This window comes from Meleagris gallopavo, chromosome 13 (genome assembly GCF_000146605.3).
Source record: "Meleagris gallopavo isolate NT-WF06-2002-E0010 breed Aviagen turkey brand Nicholas breeding stock chromosome 13, Turkey_5.1, whole genome shotgun sequence".
NCBI lineage: Eukaryota > Metazoa > Chordata > Aves > Galliformes > Phasianidae > Meleagris > Meleagris gallopavo.
The window spans coordinates 3,671,973-3,691,793 of NC_015023.2; the positions used below are offsets into that span (position 1 = coordinate 3,671,973).

General features: G+C 37.8%; 1 long non-coding RNA gene across 1 annotated transcript; it reads right to left on the reverse strand.

Moving 5' to 3' along the window:
• Nucleotides 1-543: 543 nt before the first annotated feature.
• Nucleotides 544-16,906, reverse strand: LOC109369767. The gene is made up of 4 exons (XR_002119226.1): nt 5,946-16,906; nt 4,629-4,674; nt 3,729-3,944; nt 544-1,533 (listed from the first exon to the last, which is right to left on the reverse strand). It is a non-coding gene; the product is annotated as an uncharacterized LOC109369767 (long non-coding RNA).
• Nucleotides 16,907-19,821: the final 2,915 nt, after the last annotated feature.

The following is a 19,821-nucleotide window of genomic DNA, read 5'->3' on the forward strand; positions in this document are numbered from 1 at the left end:
ACTGAGCCAGAAAACATCATTGTAGAATTTACATAAAATTTAGTTTTCAACCAAACATATTGCACATCCAGTTCCAGCTCATCTCATAATGAATATTCAAGCTTTCAAATGACCCACATGTCCCATAAGTGAGCAAGAGTCCCCGAAAGCCATCATTGTCATAGAAGAGGCACAGTATTAAAAAACAATAAGAATTCATCAGGGATCTTCCTTTTCTATGAAACTTTTACTGAATCTTTAGTCTGCAAATCTTCTGATTATTTGAGCCGTACAAGTCTGTCAGGGATTTGGGTACTACAGGATAACACATTTTTATATGGATTTTAATTAGAATAATACTATTGTTTTCTAGGCACAATTCTGGGTCCGATTCGGTGTTTCTCTCTCACATCACTTTTGTATAATTAGGCACTCAATTATCTAAAATAAATGTGAAGTTTTGCTTTATCTGCTCCACGCTGCAGACATTTCTCAGATAGGAAAGCACAGGCAATTTTTAGATATACTACAGTAACTCAAAATATTTAGATAAATTTTTTTCCTAATAACACTGAAAGAATTGAGGACCCAAAACATATGGGAAGAGAAAGACAATAAAAGAAGACTTTGACGTAAAGTTATACATTTCCAGTGTCTCTTGAGGAAAAAAAGATTTTCTCTAAATAAACATACTATGTCTTTTTGAAAAAGGCTAGGAAGGAATGTACAATTTACTTCTGCTTCATTACATATCATACCATATATACCACATATATATTTGCTTATTCTAGTGGAACAGTAAGACTAGGGTCACCTGTGCTTCTAATTCAGCACTTTGGTTCTGACGATGGCAAACATAAAATGCTTCAGGAGATTTCTTCTGAGTGCTCGAAAGTTGATAGCTGTCATGCGAGCTAAAGCAAATAGATTCTTATTCTTCCTGTGTTTTAATTTGTACAACTCAGACCCAAATATTTAATGTTCAGCCCTACCTGCATGGCTTATTTACACACCAGCACCTAATGACATAAACACTGGCAAAAGTAGAAAGCAACATGAGCTGTAAATGTTTATTTGGGATTAATCCTCAGCTAAAATAATCATAATTATTTGTGTAGAAAGTAAGCAGATACAGACGGGACTTACTGAGCACGTTGGGGACCTGCCTCACACAGCAACAAGTTAGGAAGCCCCACACTTTGTGGGAGAAGAGGAAAAAAACATATTTACATCAGAAAGTCTATAAAGCATCATAACTCCAGGAAAAGTGTGTGCGCTTTTTTGCTGGTCTGTCTCACATTGCAGGACAAATTTCACCTGGGGAAGGAAGGTGTGGGAGGGGTGCAGCAATTCCAACCAGGTCTTTGCATGAACAGGGAACTTTCGCAGATTTATGGCTCACCTCCATCTGTACAATGGCTCCTCAGATCTGGCAGATTTTACTCTTCACATTTCACATGGTTGGGCTTTTTGTTTGTTTGTTTTGGCTTTCCTTTTCTTTGCAGCTCTTCCAAGTTACAGGAAGGAAGCACACAGCTGTCATTCCTCAAGGAACTGCGCAGGAGACAGTGGCCTCTATGAGCATGAGCACCTCTCTCACCACCAGTCAGCATGCAGACATGCTCCAGTAGCTTGAGATTCTTCCTGAGCCGCATTCTTGGCCAAACACATTGCTTTCCCAAGACTTTGGTGAATTTGAGTGAGCAGCTTAGGAATATGGCTGCACTACAGATAAAGCTATGTTGGAGGTCAGTAACAAAATTCTGAATAAAATTCAAAACTGTAGACTCCAGAAGATTGCTATACCTTATTCTATTGAGAGATAAAAGCTCAGAACAGGAGACAGCAGTGCCTTGAGACCTCCTGGGCTTGCACAGGGCAGCATGCAACTGGCTATTCACTACCCTTCTGCCAACCTCCAAATGATCAACGTGGCCAGAGAGCCACTGCAATCCTGTTATCCCTGGCAGAGCAATGGTTTCTAAAAAGCAGCCTGGCCTAGTGTAGACAAGAGGAGTCATAAGGTTTCTGGGAAGGTAGTTAATTTGTCTGCAGGTAGGATGGCATCACTGAACGTGATCGACTCTATTTAAGGTGATTAACAACGTGTTATGTTGCTTGTTTTGAATAAAGACTATAGGCCAACTTCTGCCCTGGCTCAACTCCCACTGAAGTCAATTGTTTAGCCTGAAAAATGGATTACAGGATGTGGCTATAATTTATGCATAGGAAAAAAAAAAAGGTAGAAGATTTTGCTTTAGAAACAATAATTCTTATTTATGTGTACTGCAGCAGTGCCTCAGACCCAAGATTCTTTTGTGGGATGGCATCCAAATACCTAGGAAATACCGGCATGGCCCGTACCCCAAAGAGTCTTTAATCTAAGCAGAAGACAAGAGACAGCAAACAGATGGGAAGAGGGGCAGAAATGACAAGGTAACTGGAGATAATTATGATCACTATGCAGTCACAGCACATCAGCTGCTTAACCACCATCATTTTTTTAAGGTGTCACAGCAGAGGAGAGTTTTAAGGGAGGATGTGAAGAAGGGCAATTGTAGTGGCTTGGCTGATTTTTATAGCAGTGGATGCAGAGAAGAAAACAGCATGGTTCAAAATTTAAAAAATGAGTGGTGAGATCCAGACTGAATGGAGGATGCACATGGATCTGCCAGTAACAGTGGAAGTGACAGCAGCAGATAGGATGGGGAGAGCCTGTGATGGGCCTTAAAACATCTGTAGGATGCTTTTAGCTGCAGGGCGAGGGAAGGAGACAACAAAAGGTGCATGGTGGAAGAGGAAGATTGTACAACATTAAATTTAGAAATGCACCCCTGCAGCAGTGTCAGTGAACGGGCAAGGTACCCATCTGCTGAGGCCAAAGTAACTGAGGCTCACTGCTGCAGTTTGCCGGAGTGATTGAGCTGTGCTAGTAGAAAGACTGAGTTGCAGATACATGGTACAAGAATCAGATTTGTCCAATTACACACAAATATAAAGATGAAGAAAGATATCATATTGAGAAAGATGCGTGCCTAGAACTTGAAGTGATAGAGGTGATACTGTGGTCACACGTGAGGCTTTTGTTTTGTAAGACCCTTCTGGCAGGAAAGAGATTCCCTGTTCTTGAAAAGGAGAATAATTCTGAAATGGTTTATATCTGACAGAGTAGAAAACATTTTGTGTGTTAGAAAAGTATATGGCAAAGTGAGACTAATAGGTGACAAAGAGTCCTCTTCAAAGGTTTTAGGGCTTTTTTTCCCATAATATTAATTACTGTATTGCCACTCTGCCAAGATCATGTTTCAATAAACAAATCAATGGAAACAGCTCATTTTTGTTTGCCATAATATATGCACCATTTTTGTGTGCCATTTTGGAAACTACATACGGGAAACTTCAGTATGGAGCTGCTTATACATACATGTAGGAGTAACTTTCTGAGAGCCTGACCACTCCAACCTCATCCTGAATGAAAGCAAGGACAGTACATGGGCTACTGCAAAGTGATTTATATATTATAAATATATAAATTGATATCTAAATTACTGCCAGAGCTCTGACCTTGATTACAAATGATCATAAAATAAAGAATACTTTGAAGTGCCCCAAACTGTAGATCAAAACACTTGTATATTCATCACTTTGACTAAGATCTAGCCAAGATTTTGTTGGCCAATAAAGACTGCAAATTAAATAGAAAACAGGCCCAGTACAGAGAGGTCATGGCTGGTTTTTTAAATACTTACAGTCCTTTAGGGCAGGATGTCTGTGCTGCTTTAATTGTTCAGAGTTTCACTTTCTGCCATGGGACCTGCAAATGTGCAAGCCTCTGTCTCATAATGCTGCAGTATAAACCTCCATTTAAACTTGATGGGTCCCTTCTCATCGGAGTTTTATTTTCCAGGCACTTTTGTGATGCGCTTTTTTATGAGCAGTGTGAATAAATACAATAGAGACATTACCTATGCAAATGGGCAGAACAGAAATGTCTAGGTTTAGGAAAAAAGAACAAAATTCTACTTTAAATATATATGTATATATGTATAGAGTAAAAAACCCCAATAGCTTCACTTTTCTTGTTTTAAGAATGATTTTCTTCTAATATTGCTGCCAGTCAGCATTTCTCTGAGGAATGCACTAACTATGCATGATCTGATTGGCAAAATGTGAAAGTGAGCTAAAGTTCAGTCTCAGTACTCAGCATTTTGATTCTTCTCCAGTTTGTAAAGCCATGCCCATGACTACAGTCATGAACGCTCGTAACTTTTGGGAGGAGTGGCTTCTTACAGAGCTACTTATTCCCATTCACATCAAGATGTATGAAGGGCAACCTCTGGAAAAGCTGTTGAGCTGTGCTTGATAGTGTGCAAACAATGCACTATTGTACAAGTGCCGTATTGAGCTACCATACTATCACAAGGTGAGCAGTGCCCTATGTTCCCCAGTGAGCAGCTTTCAGCTATCTGAGGACTGTTTTCAGTGAATCAAGTTTATAGAAAGCTTTTACTGTCACTCAAAAGGAACATCTTTGTGGATCATGTCCTTAAAATATAGGCCATATTCCCATTTTTAACTTCTGGAAAGTTGTAATCTACCTGGACTCTAAATGGTTTCTATATTTAGGAGAGAAAATCACTGTGACTCACCATGGAGCAGGACACTGGATGGTCTCTGATTCTGTCATTTATTTGCCTGAAAAACACACAAGAGTTAAGATTTATGATGCAGGTAATGTACATCTCTGTTGTTGGTGGAAAGGGAGGTGTTGGCTTTATGTGTTATCACGCTAAGGGTGTAAACAAAAATGAAGAAATTAGGAAAGTTTGATTATCTTCTAGCTGGTAAAACATCAGTTTTTTATACTAAATTAAACTTTCAAGTATGCAAGATTCACCTTACACTAAAATGAAAACTTCAGATACTAGCCTGGAGACCAATTAAGCCTTTAGTAATCAGGCAGTCATGATAAGTAATGATAGTGCAGAAGAAAATAGAGATTAACCATTACTTCACATCACAGTGCAGATCCTCTATAAAATTCATATTGTTCCTAATGCACTTTTTCCTATTCTTCAAGCTGAGGTTAGACCACATTCTGCTTTTAGTTACATCATTGTATATTTGGAGTAATACTATGAAAGTTCACTGAATCGATGAGGATTTTGTATTTTTGTTGAGGTCTCAAGTGAGATATTCCTATGCTCCCTGTGCTTTGGACTGTTTCATTTCTTTGTCTCCTTCCTTGTTACTTATTCTTTTTCAACCTCAGTACTTAAATTACTCCATCTTCTCCTACCCATTCCTATTGCTGTTTTTTATGGCTTTGGGTGGGTGGTTAACTGGCATTGGGAAGAAAAGCCACACAGGAATACATCCGCATATAGCATTATCCAGAACACCATGCCTCCTTCTCTTGGTTACTTCAATGTCATTATGAAACATGCTATATATTTATTGTTTAAACAATCTTAAATAGTAGAAAAAAGAACACTGTCTTTTTTTTTTTTTCTTCTGAGGTTGTCATCTATTACAAAATCCTACTAACACAAAAAAGGAGCAGTTAAATGAGTGCCTTAATTTGCTTGCTATTGAAAAGCCGTTACTATAACAAACAGCAGCAAGACTTTTAAATCAGGCCTGTGGAACAAAGCATTCCAGTGTCATTTTTACATTAGTGATTACAGTTGATGTCATTTTCACAAAACAAAATTATAACCAAAATGGATACTTCAGGTCAAAGTGCTGCAAGGAGTATATAGATACATTTCCATCAATAAATCTGCCCTTTTCCTGCCCTGACATAAGTGTTCAACCCCTTGTGATTGACGTTTTTACCACTAAATTATACTATGTCTGCTTCTAGAAGAAACGTCTCCATTACAAAATTAGCTAACCATCAACATAACATAAAATAACTTCAACATGGTGTCATTTCACAAGAATATTGATTCTTACAGACTTACTGGATTAAATCCTGGTTTCCCATAAAAGGAGGAGCCATTATGTCTTTGGTAGACAGAAAAATATATATTGTGGAACGATGTATATTGAGGTGATTAAAACTTCATTGCTAGGCACAGAAGCATAAGATTTCATCCTGTGGCAATACAAAATAAAGAAAATTGACAACACATTAATATGAACTATGCAGATGTTTAAGAAGCAGCTACTATTCCATCATTTTATTTTCATCTGCTGGAAGATACTTCTGCTATTGGTGGCAGGAGGAAAAGTCATCAATTCTTCAACGCTGACTACTGAGTCTGCCAAATTCTTTTCAGGACCTTTGCATGTAAATTTATCCTGGCTTCATTTTCCTCCAGTGCTATTACAATTCTTCATACCTCACAGGATGTTGTGAGCTTTAACTCAGACTTGGAAGGTCTTTTGGATGAACAATGCTATTTAAGAGCAAATAGTCACAACGAGCAGTTGTAGTTTCTTCTTACATCAAAACTGTAGAAAGGAAAACTAATTGGAGAATAGATTTTTACTGCTCTCACTACTTCACTTTTATAGACTTGCCCTAATATTGAGTCATGGAATAATAATAGTGGGCACAAATTCTGTAATTTTAATGAAATTACATTGGCGATAAATTTGAGTCTGTTCTTTGGGACCAGTTGCACATCAGAGAATTTCCTAAGGGAGAAAACAACACCTCTGTGACAACAGTCCCCTCCTGGAACTTACAATATTTGATATTTCAGCCTGATTCCTTCAAATACAGATGAAAAAAAACATGAAAAAAGGCACAATGTAAATTCAATTGCATACACAACAGTGTCCAAAAGACTCTACTGTGCTCAGAGTACATTTCTACCATAGGAGAGTCATTACACGTAGCTGCCTATCGGGACGGATGGTACTGCCCCCAACCCCTACCCATTAGGGCCTGGAGAGGACAATGTTACAAGTCTCTGCCCACTCAGTCCTTTTTTGTTGTCACATTACTATTTTATCATTTTGATCTCCTCCTTACTGAAGATAAAAGACACCACGGGAGGGATTCATGAATGAGTACTGTTATTTATCGACCCAGGACTTTTTGAACATTTTTTCCCCTCTGATTCATCGGCCACTTTTCCATATTCGAAAAGCAGTTCATAAATCGTTCAGCACCAGCAGAAATTAATAATAATGAGTTCATTTACATAAAAGGACTCATCCTGCCAGTTGCTGATAAAGTTTGAAGCCAGAACCTTGTCAGCAAACAGGATTTTTGCTGGCAGTGCAGGAAATAATCTTTTGTTTATAAATTAATTAAAACACAATTTTCCCTCTGTTTTCAAGGCTGTTAGAGGGGCATTTGTTGAGCAAAATATCCTACATTTTCCTTTTCTAACAAATGGCATTCATTGCCCATACTGGAAAGAGAGGTTTTCAGTAGCATTAAGTAAGGCTTTCAGGAGAGAGGAATGTGCTTGGACTTGTTTTCACTTTTTGAGTGAGGATTCCTTGCAAAGCCACTGGGAGCTGCATTTCATGAGGTTTTGTTTGAATATATTCTTTCTTCTGGATTTGTGTGTGTTCACTCACTCCTCCCCCAAGTTCCAGTCTGAGTTTCAAGTTCAAGTGAACTGAAAATCTCAACAAGAAACTCCCACGTTTCCTCTGGGCTCGTGACAAACTCATGAGTTTCACATGACTTTGATGCAAAACTATAATCGGTCCTGGGTTTTATTTATTTTTAAGGAGGGATGAACCTGAATGAACATTTCCATAAAACCAAGGGTAGAATCTGTGAATGGAAGTGTAATGCCAGCACACACATGTGGTGTGTCTGTTTCATTATGTTTGGATGCCAGAAACTCTTCTCCTCACTCCAAGACCAGATTTACATGATTTACTCTTATGGAGCTCAATAGGATCTACACTGCTGTAAGATAACCAGAGTTTTGAAACCTAAGTTTCACAACAAACTAGATCCAACAGCTTGAACCAACAGTTCAAGGACCGACTCCCTCCAGCTCAAAGCTTCATGGTTCTGCTATGAGGTGGGACAAATTTAACAGAAAAAACATACATGAACCACATTCATTTTCCTTTGGAATGCTGCACATTGCCATCTGTCCCTCAGAGCCCTGCTGGCTCAGCTCAGGCTGCCCCAGGTGACTCCACGTACCAGGGGTTCTGTGATACCACAGAGTATCTTCCCTTCCCATGTGCCTACTGCAGCCTACATATCTACATCAAGCATCCCGTTTCCACTCCACAACCCAACCCTACAAATTATGCACTGCTGTATTCAACACTGTGACATTTTAAGTTGCTTTTAGCATTCAAACCTGGCTCTGCTCAGACAAAGGTGGACAGCTGAAAATCCCCACATATTTCACTTTTCTAAGTTATGCAGCACAGCACTCAGATTTGCAAGGAGGTAAATTAACATTTTACACAAAAACTTTCCTAATTCTCTCCTGGTATTTTGAAAAGAGTAAAACACTAGAGAGTCAAGAGTCATTGGAAAAGAGTGGAAATTCTTCTCAGCTTGCTTATTTCTTTGTGTACGGCACTATTAATTGAAATGGTGATATAGGATAGGATTTGCTGGTTTGTTCAGTTTCTTAGCCTTGGAGAGTTGTTGTTTGATATTCTGATTTTTATTTGCATTTAAGCATTTGTTTAGCAAACACAGAACAGGTTGTTTTCACAAAAGAAAGACTGAAAGTTGGAAATGTGCAATATTAATCTGATCTATGCAACATGTACGTGTATGGCTTCAATAGAAAAACTATATTAAAAAAAAACAACAACAAAAGGCATGAAATGCCTGTTTCTACTTCTGCTCTTAATTGGTGACATCTGGGTTTGTTGAGATTGAATGAAACTTTTATTTTGTGATTTTGAGAAGGAAGAGATGTCTGACTAGTTATCTTTATATGGTTTCATTTCCTCTCGTGTCCCCTTCTCTTTCATTTTACTGTTTGAAGACTTCTAAGGTAAGCACAAGGGAGCCAAGATTTCTGCCTGCAGTCCAGAATGAGCTCTGCACCACTTTCCTGCAGCACCAGCATGGGCGGCTCACTTCAGCTTTGCGCTCTCATCTGTAAAACAGTTAATGACACAGCTCAGAAAACTTTGCGCTATGTTCATCAAAATCCTTATGTAAAGCTAATGTATAGTATATTTACATTAGTATTCAGAACGCTTCTGATTTTGCATTAGTAGGATATAGTTTTTCAGAAAGAGGCTTTCTTAGGAAATTTGGTTTTAATTACACTTGAATTGCAGTTGCCTACACCCACACAAGCTATCTGTAGGTGTAGCTTATGGAAGCTTCTACGTAGCAAGTAGCATGTTGCTTCACCAACCCCCCTTACATACATTGGATAATGATTGATCTCACCAGGTACCACCAGTTCTTACCACTGTGCGATCAGAATTCGGCATCACAGCTTTATCGTGGCTCTGTGTCACAGTGTATTTTTTCTCTTTAGCAATCATTTATAGAACTCAATATATGCAGGAATATTAAATAGTGAATATTTCTATGGCCTGGAACAGAAAACAGCAACTGGAATCCAGTTTCCAGCAGAAAATGTCTGAGGGAAATTTCTGTCTGTGGCAGCAAAATGACACGCCAAGCAGACAGAAAGCAACATTCATAATGTTAGGAGCCCACTTTCTGCAGTGCATAAATTCAAGACAATGAAAACGTAATGAATAAAGCATTTCGAGAGGTGATTGTGACAAGGACAGCATGGGGGAGGAGGGGTGGTGGATCTGGGGATCTGGCAGCCGACCACTGCGAGTCGGCCACGCTTACTGCTGGGAGGGGGCTTGAAACTGGGAAATGTTTCAGGCCAAAGGTTCCCAGAAAACTTTCCCTTCCCAAGCAAGAGAATCAAGAGCAACACTGAGATGGAGAACAGAATCAGGCTGCTCTATCTAGCTGCGTAAGACCCTGATTCTTCACAACATCTGGCTGCATGTAAAGGATTTCAGCAATACATAAAGGATCCCAGCTCTTGCAGACCAGGCAGTCTGCTGGAAGCATCCTACTGCAATAGAAACTTCAGTATAAAAATTCATCAGCCCCAAACAAATGCCTGTTGGGAGCTGCAAAAAGCCACTAAGTCCTGATCCCTGTAGGAGCTCCAGACATTGCTGGAAGCCACTGCTAACAAGGAGCCAAATCTGGAGCTGAGGCTGCTTGGAACCTCTGAGGATTTGGCCTTCGATTCGAGCAGCCTGCAGACCCCAAAGCCCAATCCTGGGAGGCTGCTGTATAATTCTGAATAAGCTGTAGGGGAGAAAAATCTGAGGAAAGCTTTCAGCCTTCTTGATTGGTTTTAGCAAAGATTTTCAAAGTTATCTTTAGAAGGAAAAGGGCTAGGAAAAAACCCAGTTAAAGGAAATCTGAAAACCCACATTGTGTTCCTGCCCTCTCCGAAACAGGAATCGTTTTCAGTCTTGTGCCTGGTGGCAAAGGTAAGTTTGAGTAGAAAAAGAGAATAAAAAGAATTATTGTTATAACCAGCATAAAAACACAATTGAGGCTGATGATTCTGTTACTCATTTTCACACTCCTGCACAAATCTGTGTGTTTTCCATTTCTGAAATCGGCCAAAGATTTTCAAATGTCAAATACTTTTTTTTTGTAAAATTCCTAACAGGAAGCTGTAATCAGAATATCATTAAAACCTTTATTCTATACGTACACCATGCCAAACTTTGACAGATCATCAGCTGGACTTTACAAAATCCTGAACATTAGCACAATAACTGCAAAACTAGGGGAAAAAAATGAATAAAATATGAGAAATAAGAAACAGAAAATGTCAGCACGCTTGGGTTTTTTATGCTCTCATGATGACTTCTGAATATTGAGGGATTACATCTTAAGGTTTTTTTGGGATCACACTTTCAAGATTTCCTACACAATCATGAGAACCAGAAAGTTTTGTTCTAATTAAAAAAAAAATCCTTTCGCTTTTACAGGAGCTGAGGCTTTAAATAAAATACCAAGTACCTCAAAGTTAATGATTAAATTGTAAGAACTGGCAACTCTGCCTATAATAAGCAAGCAAAACTGCTCAGAAGCTGGTAAAGAGGATGAGAAATAAAGTGCTGTACAAGATGGAAGAAGCTTTTGTAACATTACTGCTTTGGAGAGGTTGCATTCTTACCTTAGGTAGGTGCTGCTGTGAGACACTAACCTCTCAGGTGCCAAGGCATGGCTTTTCGTGGGACACTCTGAGACTTAAATGCTCACAAGCAATTTCAGTCCACTCTCACTTTTTCAGATTGTATTTCTCTCTTTCCTTTGCATCTGATTTTTTTTTTCCCTTTGCTATCAGACTGTTTCAGTGAATTTCTTTTTAAACAGTTCATTCCTTCTCTTCCCTCAGCTATTTTCTTCACATTCCTATCTCTCCCATCTCTGCATTCACTGATGAGCATGCTCAGGCCTGGCATGTTGGTGGGCTGTCATGCAGCCCAGGCAGGTATCAATACATGGCAAAAATGGTGAGTTGAAGGGACCTTCCAGAGCAAGGCTTCCCAAATATTTGTGCTCTGATTGATTAATATCAACTCTCAAAATGTCTCATCTATCACCACACACCAAATTTCTCACTGTGTCAAAAGGACCATTATTTCTAACAACCTCCTCCCTATCCGGCCATCTGCACTGTGGGAGAATTGCACCTCTATTACTCACTAAGACAGACACTATTGAACCTGTTCTTAAAGTCTCCTTGGGACAAGATGACGTAAATAATTCCTAAGGAGCTTCTTGTAGTGCTTCATCATGTTAACAGAAGTAAAATCTGTCTGATATCTTTCCCAGGATATCATCTCATTCCTTCCCAGCAGACATGAAAGAAAGAGGAAGGTAGTTCTGTCCTCTATGGTGTCCTTCCTTCTTCCTCCTTTTTGCTCTTCCATTCAGCATCAGTCCATCCCTTGCAATGGACATGGAGTGGTGTTTCGGTGTATCCAGAAAACAGTGTTTCTTTCAAGCAATAGGAAACAACCCTAAATAAGAACAACTGGAATATTTAATTCCAATGTCAGAAGGGATGCAGATGTGAGTTCAATTAATTATTTTATAAGCTCTTTCAAATGCAAAAAGTGTTTCATAGTAAATGACAGATGTGTTTGTCTTAAATAAATACATATGTTTATACATCTGGTATTTTCAATAGGTGTTGTGGATATGTGACTATATGAAAACTGGCTCTATGATTTTAGATTTTGGAACACATTTCCTTCATTTAGAATTCTAGAAGACTTGGAAGCTACATTCTTGTTTTTAAAGAACACAAATATTTTCATCTTGAAACACTGAGGAGACTACAAAGCCTGTGGTATATATTCTAATGTGATGTTTTAAAAACTTGAGATAAGAAAGAAAACACGTAAGATATTCTCTTGACATCTCATTTGTTTACTGCCAGATTAGAGGTGTGCCATAGAAGTAAGGGATGGAGACTGGCACAGATTTAAGAAGAGATGTGACTGACGATGTCACTGGTGACCTCAATTTCATTACTGGAGTGGCTCAGCTAGAGCAAATACGGAGATCTGTCCATCTGTGCTCAAAATCCAGAACCACTTCAGGTGACCACAGTTGTATCACACAGCGTATTAGATTACCAAAGATATAGGAAAACCAATCAAAACACTGACTATACCAAATAATAATATCATAATCATTGTCATTTGATAAAGTAACTTAAATGTGTATATTGAGATTGCTGAAGGAAGGCTGAGGGATGGCTATCTCCTAGTCTTTCTGTTTTCATTTACAGCAAGATCTCTCTGGAGATGTTGAGGAATTTACATCTATCAGAAAATTGCTCACTTACTGAAACCAGCTATTTTTAAGGTTTTATTTAAGGGAGATAATGAATAAGACTAAATTGATGTCAGGCATGAAGTAATTTTAACCAATACATTCAAAGTCTATAATACAAAATATTTGAAAATTATATGTGTAGTAATCTAAAGTAATGAGATGTTAAAATTCCTTGGAACCTAGAAACTCTTCTATTCATTCTGTTCTTCTTTTGCTTTCAACCTCACTGTGGGAGGCTCCATCTCTGACATCTTTATATATGATGTTCTCATTTCAAAATGCCACTGAACCTTCAAATGAACACTTGCCTATGATCTTTGAATACAAAAATACTTAAATCAAGGTTTTTATATTTTAGTTCACTCAGCCATTATATGCAGTGAACGAATTTTGGTATTTAGTCTAAGTCTTATTTCAAAAGAAAGGGAAAAGACAAGTCAAAATGAAAACAATAGCTCAGTAGAACGAAATATCAGCAGTACCACATAATTTCTAGACAGGATATTTTAAACATGTTTAAAAGAAGGAGAAATTTAAAATCCTTTAGAAAGTTAAATCTGGAATAAAACATAGAATCTTTCTAAGTGAACTGCTTACAAGTGAAGTAGGGCAAGCAGTCTTTGTATGCTATTTGCAGGCTGGCGCCTATTCCCAATGTTAGTGTGGATATGACTTGTATGAACAGCTTCAAGGAACTATACCATTGGTGGACACTGGAAGAGAACAAGCAAGCAAGAAGAGCTTGTTGTTCTATGGTGGGTGCAGTTATCATGAACATGCTTCCTTAAAGGCTTTGAATTAACCTCTTTTTTTCTCATTGAGCTATAGAGATTTAATAACCATAAGCAGGTTCTGATGACGTTTGCTAGAACAGACTACCATCTATAGTGCTCCCTCTAAATCCACTTTACAACCATAATTTGTTATGACATAAACAAACTAAACCAACTGTATCAGTTGCTTGATGTAATAACACAGGTCTGCTACTGAACAGTGAGTCTCAAGTGAACCTTCTATTTCCTTTCTTAAGATCATGTCTTAAATGTATGGTTTCCACAGGTAATCATTTCTCACTACTTTATTTTTGCTACCAATATAATTTTTTTACCATTATTTTCTTTTCAGGGAAATGAGGTTGAATTGTTAAGTCTTAGCAGCTACAAGCCTTCATTTCACTTACTTTAGAATTCTCCACCTAATCTCCAATTGTATTCCACTGTTTATTTTACTTTTAAGAGATTTGTCATATGCAATCAGTTCTCAACTTTCTAATGCAGTCAGAATTCACTGTTTTTCAGGGGGTCAATGCATCAGACAAGAAATTGTTTCAGTTTTCATTTTCAGTAACCACTCATACAGTAAGTATGGCAGGCAGTGAGCTTCACAGTGCTTTCTGTGCTTGGGATAGGCTTCCAATGTGCATTTCTCCTCAAATCTTTTACTGACTCTAAATGTCATCCTGGTGAAGCAAGAAGCTGGCTACATCCCGCTTAAAAGCTATGATGACTCAAGAGCTGTGATTGTTTCTGCCTTTCATCCTTTCGACAGGATTGCTGCCTGAACTGCAGTAGTATAAAACCAAGCTCACTATACTACATGGACTTCAAAAACACGAAGAAGCTAAAGCTTATCTACACAAAAATGCTGAAGCTTATCTGGAGGCAGAAACAACACAAACATGGGTACCTCCCTCTGAGAAATCCCAAAGCCTGTTCTTAGCATCAGTTTAACTGATAAGAACAATATTAAGATTTTTTTCATCTTAACTAGGTGACTGTAAATGACTCACATGTGAGCTGTGCAGCTGTGGGAAGCAGAAGAATGCACATCCTTAACATTGTATATGTACGCATTAAACCTGTATTGCTGGCAATCCCCCTCCCCCCAGCCCGAACTGTACAGGCCGCAGAGGTGTGTTCTGGAGAACAGGAAACGCCTGAAACATTGATATAAAAACAAAATTTTAAAAAAGAGTAGCACTGGTTATAGTGGGAAGTGGACAATACATGACTTGTAAGAGACCATTAAAAGCACATCCAGACCTGAAAGTAAAAATCGTACAGCAGTGATCCTTCTAAAAGGAGATTTTAATGCTTCCTCATTTTAGAAATTCAGATAAAGTGTTGAAAAAAAAATGCCATATTTAATAAACAGCTTTAGGATTTTTTGCAGTATTCTATTCTACCTAGAAATACATAATAAGCTGTAGAGTAACCATGAAAGCACTTTTCTAACCTCAACATTTACTATTCAAGTCAAGAGTGATTTTTATCTGTTTAGCATGGTTTAGACCAGCTTAAAATTGAGTGTATTTTAAAGGCATTGTAGTTAATGCTCTTGCTGGCCAAATTTTTCAGAAAGACATTAAGAACTCAGCTAAATGCACGAAGTAGTAAGAAAACCAATTAAATATATAGCTATTGAAAGTATCTATTCCATCTGTAGAGTGCACAACTTCCTTTCTAGGACTATAAAAGAATATATGGTAGTATGGGAGATACAAGTCTTGGTTTGTCATATTTTCCTGAGGGTGACTGCCCTGGCAATGTATATGGCAATGAAGAGGTTAAAAATCTTCCCTGGAGTAACAGAGGAAACCTTTTCTTCCCCAAAGGTATTGCCTCAGCTGCTAGAAAAGAGGCAAGTTCCTCCAGGTGACGATGTAGGTGGTTGATTGAGGTAGCCCAGCAATGGTTAAGTCTGCTGGGATCAATTAAGATGACCCAGATACAAAAAGTAAGGAGAATGTTTTTGCTCCCTTATTGCTCCCGGTTTCCCACTCTTGACTCTAAGCTGTGGGCTGCAGAACTGAGTCTTGAGGAGCACAGTTAGGCTGATCTGTTGTTATCAGTTGAGTACCTTCAGAAACTAATTTCTTTTTAAGCAATAAAATCCCACTAATTTAAGATTTGTGCAAAAACAATGTTAACTTCAATATCTCAATGTAGTATCCATTCTTTCTGCAACCCCTCTAACTTTATGTTTTAGACCCAGACCTGGCAATGGTGTAGCCAACCAACAGTCACTATCTATGAAAACATTTGTTTATAAAGCTTAACCAAGAAAAATATTAACATGTTTCTTAAATTGCTGTATCATTCCAATTATTTCTAAAAAGACCCTCAAGAAACTAAAAGATACACCCTGTTAATGACAAATAATTACCATGCTGCATTTAAAATTTCATGTAAAAGAGTTATCTTCTCAGCTGTTTCCAGCACTAGAACTAAATAAACCAACAGAACTATGAAGTTAAAATAAAAAAAAGGATCTTGAAACACAGGCTTGCTTGTTTCAATATAGTATTGAGGATTTTTTGTTTGTTTGCTCAGTTTAAACAGTTCTTCAGTTTAGGCCAGTCCTGTACTCCCTTTGTTTCATCTCATTAAGTTCCTGTTTCCTGCCATTTGCTTTATCATCAACTATGGAGACAGTGGATGACTAAAACAATACAAAAAGTAATACTCTTAATTACTGTCAGAGCCTGAAAAGGCAGGAGACACAACTGGATCCAAACTTCCTGCAATATACCATAGCTTTGTGAAAAGAGAAAGGCCACAATTCAAAAGACAGTGGCTTTTGACCCCATATCAAATCCCAAAGCATTTGAAAAATGGGAAACAGAGGTGGAACTCAGGGAACTTGTAATCACAGCTTCTCAGTGCAGGGTGTTTCCTTTAGCAGTACCGTATTCACATCTCTTTCTTTCAACCCATCACTTCACAACTTCCATTTGAATGAAAGATAGTTAGGGATGAAAATGACTATTGCCTGCTTCTCCTCTACTCCACTATATCATAAGATACAAGTAAAATCCCTGAGGCAGAACAAGGCCTTGTTGACTGAAAGTAGGTACAAACCTGCTGTGTTATAATTTAGGAGAGTTCTGAATTGTTTTTTTAGGGACTGTCAGAAATAGACCTCCAAAAGGAATGCATGGATACCTTGTCTTTTGCAGATCCTGCAAAGCTAGGTGCTCCTAGCAGCACAGCAACATGTTCCAGTTCAGAAAAGCAGAAAAAAGCATGGAAAATGTGTAGCTTTTTTTGCCAAGGAAGAAACTCTGTATATGAAGAGGTACAAGCAATCCAGAAAAAACAGGAAGGAAGAAAAATAATATTTTCTTAGCTCTGGTAAAATAAACAAAAAACAGAATAAAATGGTCTTTGTTCTAAAACAAACAAGCAAACAAAAAATGAAACAAAACAAAACAAAAAGAAGAAAATCCTCTTATTTCTGAAAAATTAAACCAGCTCTGACAACATGCATATCCTTACAGTTTCATGGCTGCCCCACAGCTCATAAATTAAGCAAGTTCTAACATGAGCATACTTCACACTGAAAGAGGTAAAATGTTTGATTTGGTGGACTCTATTCATCCTATGGCCTACAGAGGTGTTAAAATAGCTTATGCTTGAGGGAAAACAACCAAAGAAAAATGGAGCAGGACTCAAAAATTTGAGGTCTTTCTGGCACTACTTCTAATGGGACAAGTATAAACACTGCTGTTCTGGACAAATTTCAAATGGAAAGCAGAGGTATATTGTATGTACTAAAGAAAACCAAAGCTTATGGTTTATTTTAGAAAAATAATTGCTCACATCCCGTTTTAAAGATTTCAAATGAGTATTTGTGCAACTGTTTTATGAATTCAAACCAGAAAAGGTTGCCTCTGAATGGACGATGATGAGTTCTCTAGCGTCATCCGCAAACCTATAGCACTATCATTATTGCACTTAAAATGCAATTTCTACTACTCGGTCTTTTTTGGAGAATACATTTCAAACAGTACATTAGTTTGATTCCATTTTTTCACAGAGGTGCTTTACAGTTCTACAGAAATCTTGTTCGACAGTGCTTAACACTCCTCCATAAAGAGCACTTAATACTCCTCAAAGTAGAGAATCAATAACAAAGGACTGTTGCAACCATCACGTCCCTAGCAGCCATTGCAGTGGCATGTTTATGCTATACAACATGGTAGCACATTGCTTCCTATACGTTCAGTTCTGTGAAGCAGTAGGGAAGGTGGTCTGGAGAGTGGCAACACAGAGTGCAGAACACGTGAAATGTCTCTGTGCATTCCCGTGGTAATGTGCCAGTCTGAGACAACAGTGCTGCCATTGTACAACATGAAAAAATGATGTTGATTTCCATCAAAGAACAGCAAAAGAAGAGAGATTTTTGTTGTGATTAGCCTGAGTTCAAAGCTTGGAGTAACACACTTATGGGTGAACAGAATAAACAGTTACACTTAGGCTTACTGTATAGAGCTTAACGAACACATATGAAGATCATATAAATAATTCACGTTACTCAAGAGTGGTGAGTTGAACAAGTCCCTTCTGGTTAAACTTATTTAAAGATGAGGTGAAGTTAAGTGAGTGATGGCACAGTTACAGAGGCCACAGTCCAGGGGGAATTTGGACAGTCTAAGTTACACTACCGCAGTGATTTGTGCAGAATTATGTCAACTTACAGATCTTTAGACCTTAAGGGAAAAGGAAATGTCTGCTCTCTAAAAGAAATGATACAAGATGGGTATTTTACAAAGTACAAATATGCTTTTCTCAATCGGCTACTTCTAGGTAGTAACTGGACATCAACAAAGCATGAAAGGAAACATTACCATACAGCTGGAAAACAAGTTCAGTGACAACAAGGAAAGCCCAAAATACTAAATACTTGAAACAAAATGCCACATTCAAAAAAAGTATTATCCTTTTCAATCAAGTGCTATCAACTCTCTCTCCTGCAGTACCTCAGAAGTGTGTAATGGATCTATCCTATATTGTCTACTATTCATATTTTAAGCATTTCATTGAAATTGCAAATATAGAAGTAATTTCTAGAGTAATTATTATATGACCAACACTAACACATTCTTATTTTCAACTGACTATAAGCCACAAACATCAAAGTCATGAATTAATCTATAATGGAGATTTTTGCTCTGGTAAAAAATGACATCAACAAACTAGGTAGCATTTCATCTGTTAATATTACAATAAGTCTGCAGTTTTCCTCATGTTGGCAGGATAAGATTATAATGACAATCTGTCTCTCTTTTATTACATAAATATATTACACATACTTATGCTTGATAATTATAAGCATTATTGTGAACAAATTCATTGTTCTAATATTACCAAAGATTCTATAATTTAGAAGTAATAAAATTCTATAACCTTTTCACAATAAAATTTGCAAAGCAAAAGAATCTCCCTTTTCAGAACCTTCTAAACACCTTTGTTTCAAATGGCCAAAATGCAAAGAGCATTCCAGTTCAGAAACACGTATAACAGTTAACTGTGATGACGAGTATTTATAGAAAATAAGCAACAATCCTTGCTGCATTGAACTTTGCAATTTAACACATTTTATATTTAATTAATTCAGAAACGGAAGAACTTCAAAACTGGCTTTGAACAGGCTGTTTGTTAAAAAAAATAGAACATTTATGTTTTCACTGTTGTTTTTTCAAATGTGATGTGACAAAGTGAAAAAGCTGCATGAAAGTGTGGTTCTTTGTGTGATGGAAGTGGGATGCACCTACTAGTCTCACATCATCAAAGAAACAGACATATATCTATAATTTATGCTTTGCTTTAAGCTTCCGCTGATCCGATGTGGCTTTTTCAGACAACACAGGCAGCCCTGGCACAGCCTGTCAATCATTTGGGCATGCTCAAATTGTAGACCATTAGTAGGAGAGACAGCAAAGTTTCTTTAATGACGCTTTTATATGTGGTGTGTTGGCAGTGAAACAGAGAAGAATTGACTTGATCAATGCATTAGTCTAATCATGGGGTTCCTGCTCTTAATTTCTTTTGTCGGTAATTTCCATACTCAAGCAGCTTTCAGGATACTTGTAAAGACACACTTAGAGCACTGCATGATGTATGCAGTCACCTATAAAGCATGTCTTGGATACAGCACTGTAGGAAACAAGGAAGAGGGATAGGGGGCCAGTCAGATTTTTCTTTGAGCTACTTTTCATGTTGTGAGAATTACAGTACCTTAGTCAAAAAAGG